Raw genomic sequence first — 14,470 nt, forward strand, 5'->3', positions numbered from 1 at the left:
AGCAGTCTGGGACTCAAATCATCCGGACCTGGAGATTTGTCCAATTTTAAGCCTGCCAACACCTCCAATACCTTGTCACTCCCTGTATCAATTTGCTCAAGAACCTTGCAATCTCTCTCCCCGAGTTAGATACCTTCATCCTCATTCTCTTGGGTGAAGACAGATGTGAAGTAATCTTTCAACACTCTAGCGATGTTATCTGGCTCCACCCATAGATTGCTCCCTTGGTCCCTGATGGGCCCTATTCTTTCCCTGGTTATCCTCTTCCCATTGATATACTTACAGAATATCTTGGGATTTTCCCTACTTTTACCAGCCAGAGCTTTCTCATATCCCCTCTTTGCTCTCCTAATTGCTTTCTTAAACTCCACCCTGCACTTTCTGTACTCCACTAATGCCTCCGCTGATTTGCTTCCTTTGTACCTGCTAAAAGCCTCTCTTTTCCTTCTCATTGTATCCTGAATATCTCTGGTCATCCATGTTTCTCTGGGCTTGTTACTCCTTCCTATCACCCTAGAGGGAACATGTTGAGCCTGTACCCTCCCCATTTCCTTTTTGAACACCCTCCACTGCTCCTCTGTTGATTTCCCCACAAGCAGCTGTTCCCAGTCTACCTTGGCCTTATTTTACTACAATCCACTCTCCCCCAATCTAAAATATTTTTTTGCAACTTGTCTATTTCTTTGTCCATAACAAACTTAAATTGTACCATATTGTGGTCGCTATCACTGAAATACTCCCCCCACCACCACCTCAGCCACCTGTCAGGCTTCATTCCCCAGAATTAGGTACAGCACTGTGCCGTCCCTTGTTGGACCTTCTACATACTGACCTAAAAAGTCCTCCTGTACACATCTCCAGAAATCTACTCCATCCAAGTCCTTAACACTATGTCTACCCCAATTAATGTTGGGAAAGTTGAAATCACCTAATATAATTACCCAATTGTTATTGTTTTTACGCACCTCCGCAAATTGTGCACATATTTGCTCCTCAATTTCCCACTGACTATCTGGGGGTTTATAATAAACACTTAACAATGTGGCTGCCCCTTTTTTATTCCTAAGCTCTACCCACAAAGCTTCATTTGATGCACCCTCCAAGATATCATCTCTCCTTACTGCAGTAACTGACTTCTTAAGTAATAATGCAATGCATCCTCCTCCTTTACCCCGTCCCCTGTCTCGCCTGAAAATTCTATATCCTGGAATATTGAGCTGCCAATCCTGCCTCTCCCTCAACCACGTCTCAGTGATGGCTACTATATCACAATTCCATATGTCAATCTCACCCTTAACTCATCCATTTTATCTGTAATAGTCCTGGCATTAAAGTGGAGGCCATCCAGCCTTGCCTTACTTACTCCCTTGAAACTTAATGCAGCTGTACTCCCCCTGACTTGATTGTTTTACTGTATTATGATATGTCTCTATTCTGCTAACATTCTGTGTCCCTTCCCCCTGCTGAATTAGTTTAAATTCCTCCCAACAGCACTAGCAAACCTGCCCGCAAGGATGTTAGTCCTGCTCTGGTTCAGATGTAGACCGTCCTGCTTGTACAGGTCCCACCTTCCCCAGAAACGGTCCCAATGATCCAGGGATCCAAAACCCTCCCTCCTGCACCAACTCTTAAGCCACATATTCATCTGTGCTATTCTCCTATTTCTGAGCTCGCTAGCACGTGGCGCTGGGAGTAATCCAGAGATTACAACCCGAGAGGTCTTGCTTTTTAGTCTACTGCCTAACTCCCTGAAATCTTGATGCAAGACCTCATCCATCTTTCTACCTATGTCATTGGTACCAACATGTACCATGACCTCTGCCTTATCACCCTCCCCCTTCAGGATGCCCTGCATCTGTTCAGTGACACCCCGGACCCTGGCACCAGGGAGGCAACACACCATCCTGGAGTCACGTTGACGGCCACAGTAGCGCTGATGAGCAAGACCGAATTCCTCCAGGGTGAAAAAGTTAGAAAAGACAAATGCAAAGGAGCTCCTACTTCTCCTCCTCCCCCCAACTTCCTATCACCCAAATCCCAGCACTCTGTTCAAAGCTGCACTTCATGCAAAGTTGCACTGAAGTTCTTGTTTATATACCCTGCTGAAACTAAGCCGTTAGTTCATCCCAGTTACAGAAAAACTGGTTTAAGCTGCTTCCCTTAGTTAGCTAACTTAAACTGCCCTTGCAGTGAAGCCCTGAAAAAAACCCACTTAAGGCTGGGAAATTTAGGATTTAGACAGTAAATTTCAGTTAAATAACTAAACACAAACAAAAATTAAATTTTTACAGAGCGATTAACAGTCCTTTCCCCACCCAAAATGCCAACAATCAATGCTAGAACACACCCATAATGGCCACTTGCAATTGCCTTGGTGGCAGCTTAGTAAATGGCAGTTCTGGCCCACATGCAAGCTTCCTCAACAGCGAAGTTGTGGAGGGTACAATTTGTTTGCTGGTCAGTGAATTGTTGGGCAGATTTTCTGATAGTTCCAGTGAAGGGTTTTATTGCTGCTCACAATAGGTATGGTTACTCCAACTTCGGTGAAGAGTGGCCTGTGGAAAGTTTTCCAATATCCTTGTTTGCAACTTGAAGTGAATGATTGCCCATGCTGGTGATCCAGGTGAAGTCAGGAGAGTAGCCGTGCTCCCATCTGGCAGAATAAGGAGCATTGCCTTATTCTGAGTCACAAACGTGTTGAAAGTCACGGAGCAAGGCCCAGTCCAGAAATCAACTCCATTTGATTCAGATTCTAACCCAAGGTGGTTTGGCGTCTATTAAAATTTCCAATATAGAAAGCAGAGTTTTATACCTTAGGTAGAACATTCAATATAGGCCAAAGTTGACCTGGAGGCCTGGACACACTTGTCTTTCTAAAGTGCTGCCTTCTCACAATATCACATGCATACGGAGTCGGAAGGAGTGGGTCCATGTCAACAAAATTTACCCTAATATAGGTTATACAGCCATACTTGCTATGCAGGGCGTAAGTTTATATTCTTTCTTGCCTGATGTCCAATGTTTCTAACTCATGGTCACTGAGATTGCCTGCAAGCCCATGTTGGTCTAGATCTAAAATATCCACAGCTTTGGATTTCCTTGCCAATGGATATTTAGCTGCTTTGCATCCCAGTGATAGGATAATCCCCAAACACATGCATAGCCAAGAAATTTTTTTTAAAGCACCAGATCATTTTTGGGTTAGAGTTGCACTCTGCAATATTACCAATGAACCCATTAACATGTTTTCCAAGATATCTCCCTTTGATATTTCAATGTAAACATTAACCTGAAAAACCAGGGTAAATACTTCATTAAAGAAACAGACAGAGAAATTTTGTTACTAATGCCGCACTGCAATTTCAACCCACGTGACTTCAAACCAGCTACTACACTGAAACAGTTTGAATGTTGTTTTGCCCTGGTGGAAGGCTCAATGGCTGGCGACTGACCAGAGCACTCCAGTTGATGAATTAGCACCACCATAAACGTGATGGGCCAGATAGCCTCCTTCTGTACTGTAATTTCTGCAATTCTGTGCTGTGAGATAAAAGCTATGTGTTACAATAATAGCTCATGACACACAATCGCCAGAATCTACTCAGCAGGGTTTAAGTGTAGCATGGTGGGAGCTGTGTGTTGGATCTTTAATGGTGTTATTTACCCATGTAATGATGAAACACATTTCATTTCCTGAATTAAGAATGTCACATACTTGGTGAATATATTTTAGAACAGCGGTTCTAAATAGTGAGATTTATATTTTAGATTGAGTTTAAATCTGCACTTCTGAGTTAACTATGTATATCCTTCCAGACAATAATGGCTTTGTCCTTGACTCCCAGATATCTCACCCCTGGGCATATGAATAGTTCTGCACTGTGAATCTGACAACCCCATATTCCTCTTCCTTTACCTCTCACTAATTTCAAAGCAGTATTGGCTTTACTTTATCTTCAAAAGACATTTCTGCCATGCTTGCCTGTGTGCACACTCAACTGAATCTTAATAATGACTTTGCTACTTGTTTGAAATCCTTTAAACAAATCTGGATTTTAAATTTAAAGTAATTATTCTCAGTGACTTCAAAATTGATTGTGTCAGGCTTGGCACATAAATAGTTCTATTTAAGGAGCATTTTGCAAGATTGCCTAGCTGTGCTGGAGGACCCCCAGATCCAGCAGGCAGAGATCACAAAATCACATCCTATTTGACCAGGGTTTCTACTCATTGACTTTAATTGACAGAAAGCAATGTAACCCTGAAATCCTCACCCGCAGCATACAAAACCCTATTGGTAGCATTAGGTCTTATAAATTTACCCCTTAAAGAAAGAGCTTGGCCTGAATCTTCCGTTGTGTAAAATGACACGCGGTGACATCGGGCGTGTGTCCTGACGTCACTGCGCGTCATTCCGATCTTCAGTTTGGAGGGCACGCACCGGAGTTGGCTGCGCACCCGCCGAACTGTTAAAGGCCTGTTAAGGCCATTAATCAACTATTTGAAGCACTTGCCAGGGCTCCCCGTCGGACGAGCTGGGCGGGAGTGGGTGCAGGCAAGCGCACAACCAATCGCTGCCCGTGATCGGCTGGACGCCGCCATTTTACGTGGGCAGGCCAATTAAGGCCCGCCCAAAGTGACGTGCACCTGGAAGCGCTCAGTGCTACCTGTGCACGTGGGGGGAGAAGGGAGAGTCGGGGCCTGCGCTCTTTCGCGCATGCGCATGAAAATTCATAAACATGACCCATTTCATGTGACAATGTCACATGAGGGGACATGTCTGAATAATTTTATTTTGTTATTTATCACATTTTTATGACTTTTATTAATCTCCCTGAGGCAGCTCCGTGCCTCAGGGAGATTTCTGCGCTCTTTCATGCATATGGATGAAAGCCCCGACTTTCCCTCCTCCCCCGCCCGCACAGTTAGTACTGAGCGTTTCCGGGTGCGCATCACGCTGGGAGGGCCTTAACTGGCCCGTCCATGTAAAATGGCGGAGCACAGCCGATCGCGGGCAACAATCGGTTGTGCGCTCGCCCGCGCCCGCTCCCGCCCAGCCCTTCCGACAGGGAGAAAATTATCCCCCTTGTGTCTATATAGCTCCTTTCATGAGCCCAGGGCATCTCAAAGTCAGTGTCGTCATTATTCCAATATACGAACGTGGCACCCACTTTACATGAATCAAGTTCCTTCAAACAGCAATTTGCTGATGACCAAACAATCTGTGTTAATGATGTTGGTCGAGGGATAAAAATTGGCCAAGACATCGGAGAGGACTCCCCTGTTATTCTTCAAAATAGTGCTGTAGAATCTTTTATGTCAACATGAGAAGGCAAACAGGGTTTAACTTAGTTTAATGTCTCATCTGAAAGACTTGACCTCCACCAGTGCAGCACTCCATCAGTATTGCACCTGAGTGTCAGATGAGATTTTGTGCTCAAGGCTAGGAAGTGGGACTTGGATCCGCAACCTTCTGACTTGCAGGTGAGAGTGGAACACTGAGAGTGGCTGACCTAGCCTTATTCTAGTCTAAAAATAATTATGATCGCCATACAGCTCACTGAACACTCTTTAGAGAGCAAATTCTTTTCAAAGCAAAAAAAAAAAATCTGTTTTCTTCAGGTTTAACAACCTCCCAAGCAAATCGTGTGAATATGTTGATTTGAGTTGCACAAGTCTGACAATTCAGTTTGATCAGGTTATGGAGAAAAACAGGCATTCTCCCATTTGTTTTTAGTAAAACAGGAATGTCACAGCCCTTCACGTTCTTCCATAGAAAACAGATAAACTGCATTTTATTTTTATTTTCAATGTTTTTAGATTCTGTGGCCACAACCCTACATTTTGCGATTAATAAAAGTGATTGGGTGGTTCCCCTTCCAAAATAAGGCCGACCTTGTGGGGTTAGAATGTCTGATACAGTTTCACTGATATTGATTCAAGGTGGCACAAGTTTGAAATGTTTCCTTAAACCCTGGGAGAGGTGTGCATCCCTCATTAATGTAAACCTAAGGGCTCTCATACCTAACAAGATCTACTCTCCTTTTTCTATTTTCTCCTTGTTAGTTTTCTTTTCCTGGAAGCAGTGAACCATGCTGAAAATCAATCAGCTCTCAAAACATTGTAACTTATCTTCGAGCCAGTGACTAGAGGAAATCAGAAGTAAATACGCAGAGGTTGGAAGCCTGAAATATAAACAGAAAATGTTGAAAAGCACTCAGCTGGTAAGACAGCATTGGTGGAGAAAGAAGCAAATTTAAAGATCGCAGTACTAAGCGGGGTGGGTCTTGTGAGTAAGGTGCGAGAGAGATTTCGGCTGGCAAAGCTGCATGTTATGGAATGTTGATTTTACAGTGTGCGTCATTTTGGTCAAGCCGGTTCTAAATTCTTTGACGGAGGTGGCAGACCAGAAGCAGGAGACTCTGCAGCAGAATTAGTGGGAGTGTTGGACAAAGTCCAGATCTTGGGAGGATTGATCTGATCATGGGAGCAAGATGATAACTGGTCTAAAGGCTGGGGGGATTTCTCATCCCCAACCCGGCTGTATATTATATATCCATGATCTATGTTGGGGAGGGGGGGGGGGGCTTAATCCTATAACTCCTGCTTCTACTGGGCCACAAGCATTGTTAGAAAGGTGCTCACTTCTTCCATTAAGCAGTCATTGCCTCCCTATAGTTCCCCAAGGCTTGAGAAACCCCAGTTGGCCAGTGTTTAACCAGGGAGATAGGTTAAATATGTAGCATGCAGCCTTGTTATTATATTTAAATGAGTGATCTGCCAATGCTTATCTGGATGGTTTTATAGCTTTTGCATGTAGAATGAAGTTGGAGAAGCATTTTGTACTCACGTAAATTATTGCTATGTGGCATAATCTTGTGTTGAGTATGGAAGTCAAGTGCTGATTATAGTGTGACTGTGAGTAATTCCATAATGAACCATGAGTAATTATATCTTTACTTGGACTTCTTAAAAGCTACAATTATTAATTGTTTGAAAAGGTTAACATCAATTTAAAACTGTATCCCAATTAAATTATTATATCTTAATTGACGATGACATGTGCTTACCTTATCACTTAAGGTCAATAAGTGAGAAGTACTTTATGGATATTAGATGGCAAGGATATCAAGTACAATGTTATTTCTGTAGAAGCTTTCAGTAATCGGAATCCTGAACAGTTTGAATACATTTACTAATCTTGGGTATACTATCAGAAAAGTTTGCTGTCCTCTTTATTTAGTGCAGCCTTGCCACAATGACATGGAGATTTACTCCAACATTCTCAGGTTGGCCCCAAACCGATGTGTTCTACTGTTCAAGGTGCCTGAATCCTGGGCCTTGTATTTAGGAAGTCTGATTTGTCAGTCCAATATGTTAAAATGGAGATGCTATATTCTCTGCACTAAGTGTTTGCGTTTAGTAATTCTATAATTGCAGCTTGCTTTGTATCTGTGCTAGTTCCTGATATAATTTGACGCATGTATGTATGGGTAGTGTTTGTTCCAATGATCCTCTGTTCTCCAGTTTATTATTAAAGATTTATATCCATAAATACTAGAGATCTTAACTATGCTCTGGAAGGCATAAAATGTGCATAAAACAAACAATTACTGTTAAAGTTTTTACAACCATTATTGTAAAATACATTTATGATGTAGTCAACACTACCTTAATATGAAGATGCTTAGCAGATTCACTGACCGCTGCTAACTACTCATAAACCTCAGGCTCTCAAGACAAACCAATTGGGCCACAGCATTTCCTGGCTCCATGACAATCAAAGTTACTGTGGCTACCTTTGCTACTCTTCCTGGTGATACCATTATCTTACTTCTGGCAGTTTTTATCATTCTGACTTTTCTTTTATCCTTTGAACCATATCATGTGTGTGTCTACTTGAGTGTGCGATGGAGTTAACGATCACTGTCTTCATTAAAAGTGAGTACTACCTCAGTGTCAGTAAACATAATTGCTCTGAGTGTTAACAGCATTGTTTTGAGAAAGTTTGAAGGAATGAGGCTAGAAATGATAATCAAGCCACTTCAATGACTCTGAATTGGTCTGGCCAACCATTGTGAAGGGAGCAGGAGATGGGTTTCATAGATAAGATGAACTCGGAGAGTGTATGAGGGGAGATAGGAGAAACAGCAGACAAAGATGCAGGTCCAATATAGGGCAGGGAGGATCCTTAGAGGAAGTTTGACCAGTGGACTAGAAGAAGGGAGGGAAGCAGCAAAGACAGCTGAATGGATGATTTCAGCCTTTTGTCACAAAGAAATCAATGAGTTGCTTGCACTTCTTGTTGGAGGGTGGAGGAACAAGGGGAGTGGGGGTTAAGAGTATAATTTGCAATACAGCAAAGAAACTGGGGTTGTCTTTGCATTCCAGGATGATCCTGGATAGTGATCAGTTTTGGCAGAGAACAACAGGACCCAATGATGCTTTATGTGATCCAGCCAGATTTGGTGATGAAAGGTTAAACCAGTTGTTCACCAAATATGTTGAAGTCTACATTCTTTTGAAATTAAAGGAGCAGGGACGAGGGCTGTACCAGGGGAAATGACCAGAGTGACAGAGAACACTACTTTTATTGGGGACTATGGCACCAAAGTTAGATGGGAGGGCATGGCTGAGCAGATTGTTAGCTGCACAAATGTCATAGGGAATGGAAGGTCAAAGGTTACAGAGTTAAGGTTTTGTAAGTGTGGTTGTAAGTTAATTGGTAGAGAGTTATTTTCAGTTGCAAACACAAAAAGGAGTAGGGCTGAGAGGGAGAAGGGGGATGTGACTGGAGGGGGCTTCAAGGAAGTGACAGAGATGGCTTTAACTGTGATTGACAGGATGAGAGCAGCAAGGCCATGCGAAATGGCTAGGTCAAGGAGATGACCATGAAAATGGGTGGGAGAGTTTGTTTGGAGGGACACATTAAGGAAAGTGAGGAGGGTTGTGAACTCAGACAAGAGAGAACATAATGGGCAGGATTTTCTGCTTGATGTGTGGGGTGCGGGCCCCACATGTCTGCGCGTAAAATGACGCGCGGTGACGTCGGGCGAGCGTCCTGACCTCACCGCGCGCCATCGCGATATTTCACTGGATGGGCGCGCGATGAAGTTCGACGCGCGCCCGCCATTAATTAATGGGCTAATTAAGACCCTTAAACTGTCAATCAACGGTGATTTTCAGGCGCCCGTGCGATCTTCGGGTCGGCGCATGGGCGCAACGGGCAGGTGGGTAAGAGACATTTAAATAAAACTCATCCATGGTCAGGATAAGAGGGCTCAGTGGGGTTGTCAGTCTGGTCTGTGAAGTATCTATTGCAGAAAATGTTTTAAACTTGCCTGTGTGATCTGTAGCAGTTCAGAACGAATTTCAGCAGCTTTCTGTGTACTTTGAACCTTCAGCTCACCAGTCTGCAGTCAGTAATCTTTAACGGGCCTGCAGCTTTCTGGAGGCCTCGCTTTAGCCTGGGTATGGGTTCTAACATGTCCACTGGAGGCAGCTCCTCTAAGGAGGAAGGGAGGGCTAGAATAAGGAGGAGGCCAGGAGTGGATAATCAGCCTCCAAGGGAGTCACCTTTGGGAGGCCAGGCGCAGGCACAAGGGGCACAGGGCCAAGAGGTTGTCCAAGGTGGAAGGAGCTGCAGAAGATGCCACTATCCTGCTGCCAGGGTATACAGGCGGCGAAGCAGCTACCTCAATATGACTGAGGTGCAGTGCCAAAGGAGGGTCCGACTGTCAAGGGAGCGAGTCAATTACAACTGTCAGATGATTGGCCCTGAGATTTCCCCTAACTGTGTGGGCTGACACCCCATGCCAGTGGCTCTGAAGATCACAGTTACCCTCCACTTCTATGCTTCTGGTTTCTTCCAGGGCTCGGTGGGTGATCTTTGTGTTGTCTCCCAATCAGCTGTCTACACTTGTGTCAAGCAGGTCACAGATGCTCTATTCAGACGGGCATTGACCTTCATCCACTTCCGCTGCGACCAGGCAAGTCAGACATAGTGAGCCAGAGGTTTCGCGGCCATTGCAGGCTTCCCCCGTATCCAGGGTGCAATGGACTGTACACATGTGGCCATCAAGGCGCCAGCAGGTGAGCCCGGTGCCTTCGTCAACAGGAAGGGCTTCCACTCCATGAATGTGCAGATAGTGTGTGATCACAGGATGCTGATTCTACAAGTCTGTGCAAGGTACCCAGGCAGCTCCCACGACGCCTACATCCTCAGACACTCCCAGGTGCCGGGGCTCTTCAGTGCTCTGTCTCGGCTTGATGGATGGCTGCTGGGTGACAAGGGCTATCCCCTCAAAAGGTGGCTCATGACGCCTCCCTGCCATCCAAGAACAGAAGCTGAGCAGCGGTACAATAGGAGCCAAACCTCCACAAGGGCTGTGGTGGAGAGAGCCATCGGTCTTCTCAAGATGCACTTCCAATGCCTGGACCGCTCAGGTGGCACACTTCAGTACCCCGCAGATCGTGTCTCGGTGATAATGGTTGCATGCTGCACTCTCCATAACCTTGCGCTGGAAAGGGGGGATGCAGTAGACGATGAAGACTTCGATGCAGTGGATGTGGCTACACATGATGAGTCCAGCACTAATTCTGAGGATGAGGAGGCTCAGTGGAATGCTGAGGCACTAAATGTTGACCCGGGACTACACCAAGGAGACAGGGACACATGGGAGACTTTAATCCAACGAACCTTCAGCTAGCTCCACGCAAATGGATCAGGAAGACCAGCCTTGCCTGGCGCTTCCATACTCGGCACTTAGGTGCTAAATCTGCCAGGTCATCAGCTGCAAATAAGGGCTTTGGACATAAACTTCAAAATCGACTCAAACACTCATGGCATTTATCTTAAACATAGAAATGCAGAACAAAGGAGCCACCCTCAGCCATGGTTGCACGTAGTTGAGCCTCCTTGCTATGGGCGCAAACACCGTGTGTTTTCTAAAGTGATGGATGCAGAATGTGTCCAAGGTGGCTGTTGGGGGAGGTTGGGAGCAGGAGTACTATCTTTGTGTGATTGATCAGCAGTAGCGGGGAGAGGAGGCACTGGAGGCCTGATATGGGCCACTGTGGATGGGGTGTGGTGTGCGCGTGCAGAGTCCATGTGCAAATTGCCGCAATGAATGGTCTTCTCTGTTTTTCAGGAGAAGAATGCTCACAATGCGTCTGAGCATTTGAGGGCTGGAGGCAGCCAGGCCCAGCTCATGATGTTAAGCCACTTCGAACAGGAGGCCCTGGAGCTTGAGAGACGCCATGCGCCCAGGTCAACTGGTGTCGGTGAGGCTGGGGTGGAACGGCCAGGTGTTTGAGGTCAACAGTGAGATCCGCAATGTCCTCCCATCATCCATAGCACTGATGATTGTTAAATTTGTTATTGTTGCAACATTGCTTGGTGACAGGGTGATAGAGCCAGACGTGTGGATCGTAGAAAAAGGTCCTTTGGCCCTTCGAAGATGCGTGCATCAAACACCTTCCAAAGTCGCCTTATCCCATTTCCCAGCACTATCCCCATGGCCTTGTATGCCATGGCATTGCAACTGCACATCCAAATACTTATTACATGTCAAGAGCGTTTCTGCATCCACCATCCTTTCAGGCAGTGCGTTCCACGTTCCCAACACACTGTGTGTGCAAAAGTTCCTCATCACATCACCTGTCAGCCTCATGCCCCTTACCTTAAATCAATGCCACCTGGTTACTCATCCCTCCGCAAAGGGGAAAAGTTCCTTTCTGTCGACCATATCTATGCCCCTCATTATGTTATGAAGCTCAATAACGTCACCCCTCAATCTCCTCTGCTCCAGGGGAAATATCCCCAATCTATGCTATGTCTCCTCATAAGTCAAACTCTCCAGCCCAGCCAGCATCCTGGTCAGTGACCTCTGCACTCTCTCCACTCCAATCACATCCCTCCCGTGAAGCGCATATCACAACTGCACGCAGAACTATAGCTGTGGCCTAGGCAGCGTTTCCTGCACTTGGAACATTACCTCCCTGCTCCTATATTCTATTCCTTGGCTAATAAAGGCAAGCATGGCATTTACCTTCTTAAACACCTTATGTACCTGTCCTGCTATCTTAACAGGCCTGTCGACATGCACAACAAGGTCCCTCTGATCCTCCTTACATTCCACGGTCCTACCATTCATCATGTATTCTTGTGCCTTGTTTCTCCTGCCCAAGTGCATCACCTCTCAATTATCCACATAACATTCCATTTGGCATTCCTTAGGCCATCTGACCAGCCTGTCTGTATCCGCCTGTAATGTAAGGGTATCCTCCTGACTATTTGCCACCCCACCAATATTTGTGTCCAGATGCTCTGGAAGGTTGTGCGCATAATGAGCCAGGAGGAAAGGGATTAAGTGTGTCACGGTGTGGACGCTACCTGATCCACTGTCCTTGTTGTTAATTTCAGCATCAAAATAGCCTGTCGACCAGGAGCAATTGCAGATGCCCCCTCTCACACCTGAGGGCCCTCCAGTGTCACCTGTATCGCACCATTTCTGCGAGGCAGGCACCAACACAGATACTAGCATGTCGGTGGGCATTGCAACATCGGCTAGTGTCCTGGGATACCGTGGAGAGGGCACTTCACATTTGCTGGGGGAGCTGGCAGAGACAGAGAGTGCCAATGGCGCCAGCAGTTTGAGGACTGCAGGGAACCAGGCACATGCTGAGTCAGGGTGTGATGATCTGCCCCTGGTGTCGTCCACAACCCAGCAGCTGCAGGAGATGTGGCCGGGTGTGTGGGAGCATCTGGGAGTGTTGCATGAGACTATGCTTCACTTGGTGTGCGTGGTGGAGGAGTCCACATGGAGCATCACTGAAGCAATGAGCTTCATGTCAGAGCGTCATGCTTCCTCCATAGAGAGAATGGCGGCTCTCATGGAGAGGGGCTTCCAGGAGAACAATCAGCTTCTCCTGGGGTTACACTCGGACCAGCAAGCCCTCACAGCGCCAGTGGCCACAGCTGGTCATTGCCAGTATGGGAGATGGTGTGGGCTTCAGGCTTCCCAGTTCATTGTCCATCCATCCACAGTGAGCAGGGAGGTCCAGGGTGACCTCATGTCAGCGGAGCAGCTGCCTATTGTATCTGCGGGCTCCTCTCAGGGCACTCCGGATGAGGGCGGCAGCTCCTCCGCCCTCTCCCAGTGACCACTTCATTGGCTGAGGCTGTGACGACTGGGGGGATGCCAGCTGTGGAGGCCAGCACAGGCTCCACAGGCCAGAGTACGACCGCCAAGGTCATCGAGGCCAATAGGACAGCAGAATCAGCAGGCTGTCTCAGATGCCACTCTGAGCGATGGAGCGGCACCAAGACGTAGCACCGATAAACGTAAGCATAAGGCACCTTAGGCACACCACGGGTTTCTCACTGGTGCTTTCGTGTTGGCCCGAGATTAGGTACTTATTATTTGTTTCTGCTTGATTAACATTTTGTTTTGAATTTGTGAGAACTTCTGATGGTTAAAATTAAAACCAGATGTTTGAGGGTGCCATAGTCACATGAGGGGACATGTTTTATTTCATTTATCAAATCTTTATTATTATTTTTAAACTCTTCATCTCCCTGAGGCGGGTCTATGCCTCAGGGAGATTATCAAGCGCACACTCAAGCGCATGTGCGAAGGTTGCGCTTACCCTGTTTGCCCTCCTCCCACTGCCTGCACAGGCAGTGCTGAGCATTGCCGCACACGTTTCACACTGGGCAGGCCTTAATTGGCCCACCAGTGTGAAATTGTGGTCTGGCCCCGATCGCCGGCGGTGGTCATGTGACTCTGTCACATGAGCAGGGACGTATTATTTATTAAATTTTAAAACTTTTGCTTTATTTTTGTTTGCCTTTGGAAACCTCATCCCACCCGTCAATATGATTCCCAAAAAAATGCAAAGGCCACTTGGCCTTTTTGCCTGCCCACCAACCATAAGGTTGGACGGGCAATGAAAATGTAAGTTAATTGATTGTTTAATGGCCTTAACAGGCCTTTTAATAGTTGGCGCGTGTGCTGCTGACTCCAGCGCATACTCGCCGACTGCACTATCGCATGACTGCGCGTTGACGTTGGCACGCTTGGCCAATGTCAACGCGCATCATTTCATGCTCAAGCGGTCGGGCGCGCACCCGCCCACCGAGCTAAATATTTTGCCTGTAGAGTTATACAGCACAGAACCAGGCCCGCGGCCCACCGTGTCCATGTCGGCCACCAAGCACCTATCTGTTCTTATCCCATTTTCCAGTACTTGGCCCGTACCCCTGTATGCTGATGTTTCTAGTGCTCATCTAAATACTTCTTAAATTATGTGAGGGTTCCTGCCTCTACCACCCCCTCAGGCAGTGTGTTCCAGATTCCAACCACCCTCTGGGTGAAAAAAATTTCCTCAAATCCCCTCTAAACCTCCTGCCCCTTACCTTAAATTGATGCCCCCTGATTATTGGCACCTCTGCGAAGGGGAAAAGTTT

This window comes from Cetorhinus maximus, chromosome 7, assembly GCF_964194155.1.
Source record: "Cetorhinus maximus chromosome 7, sCetMax3.hap1.1, whole genome shotgun sequence".
Taxonomy (NCBI): Eukaryota; Metazoa; Chordata; class Chondrichthyes; order Lamniformes; family Cetorhinidae; genus Cetorhinus; species Cetorhinus maximus.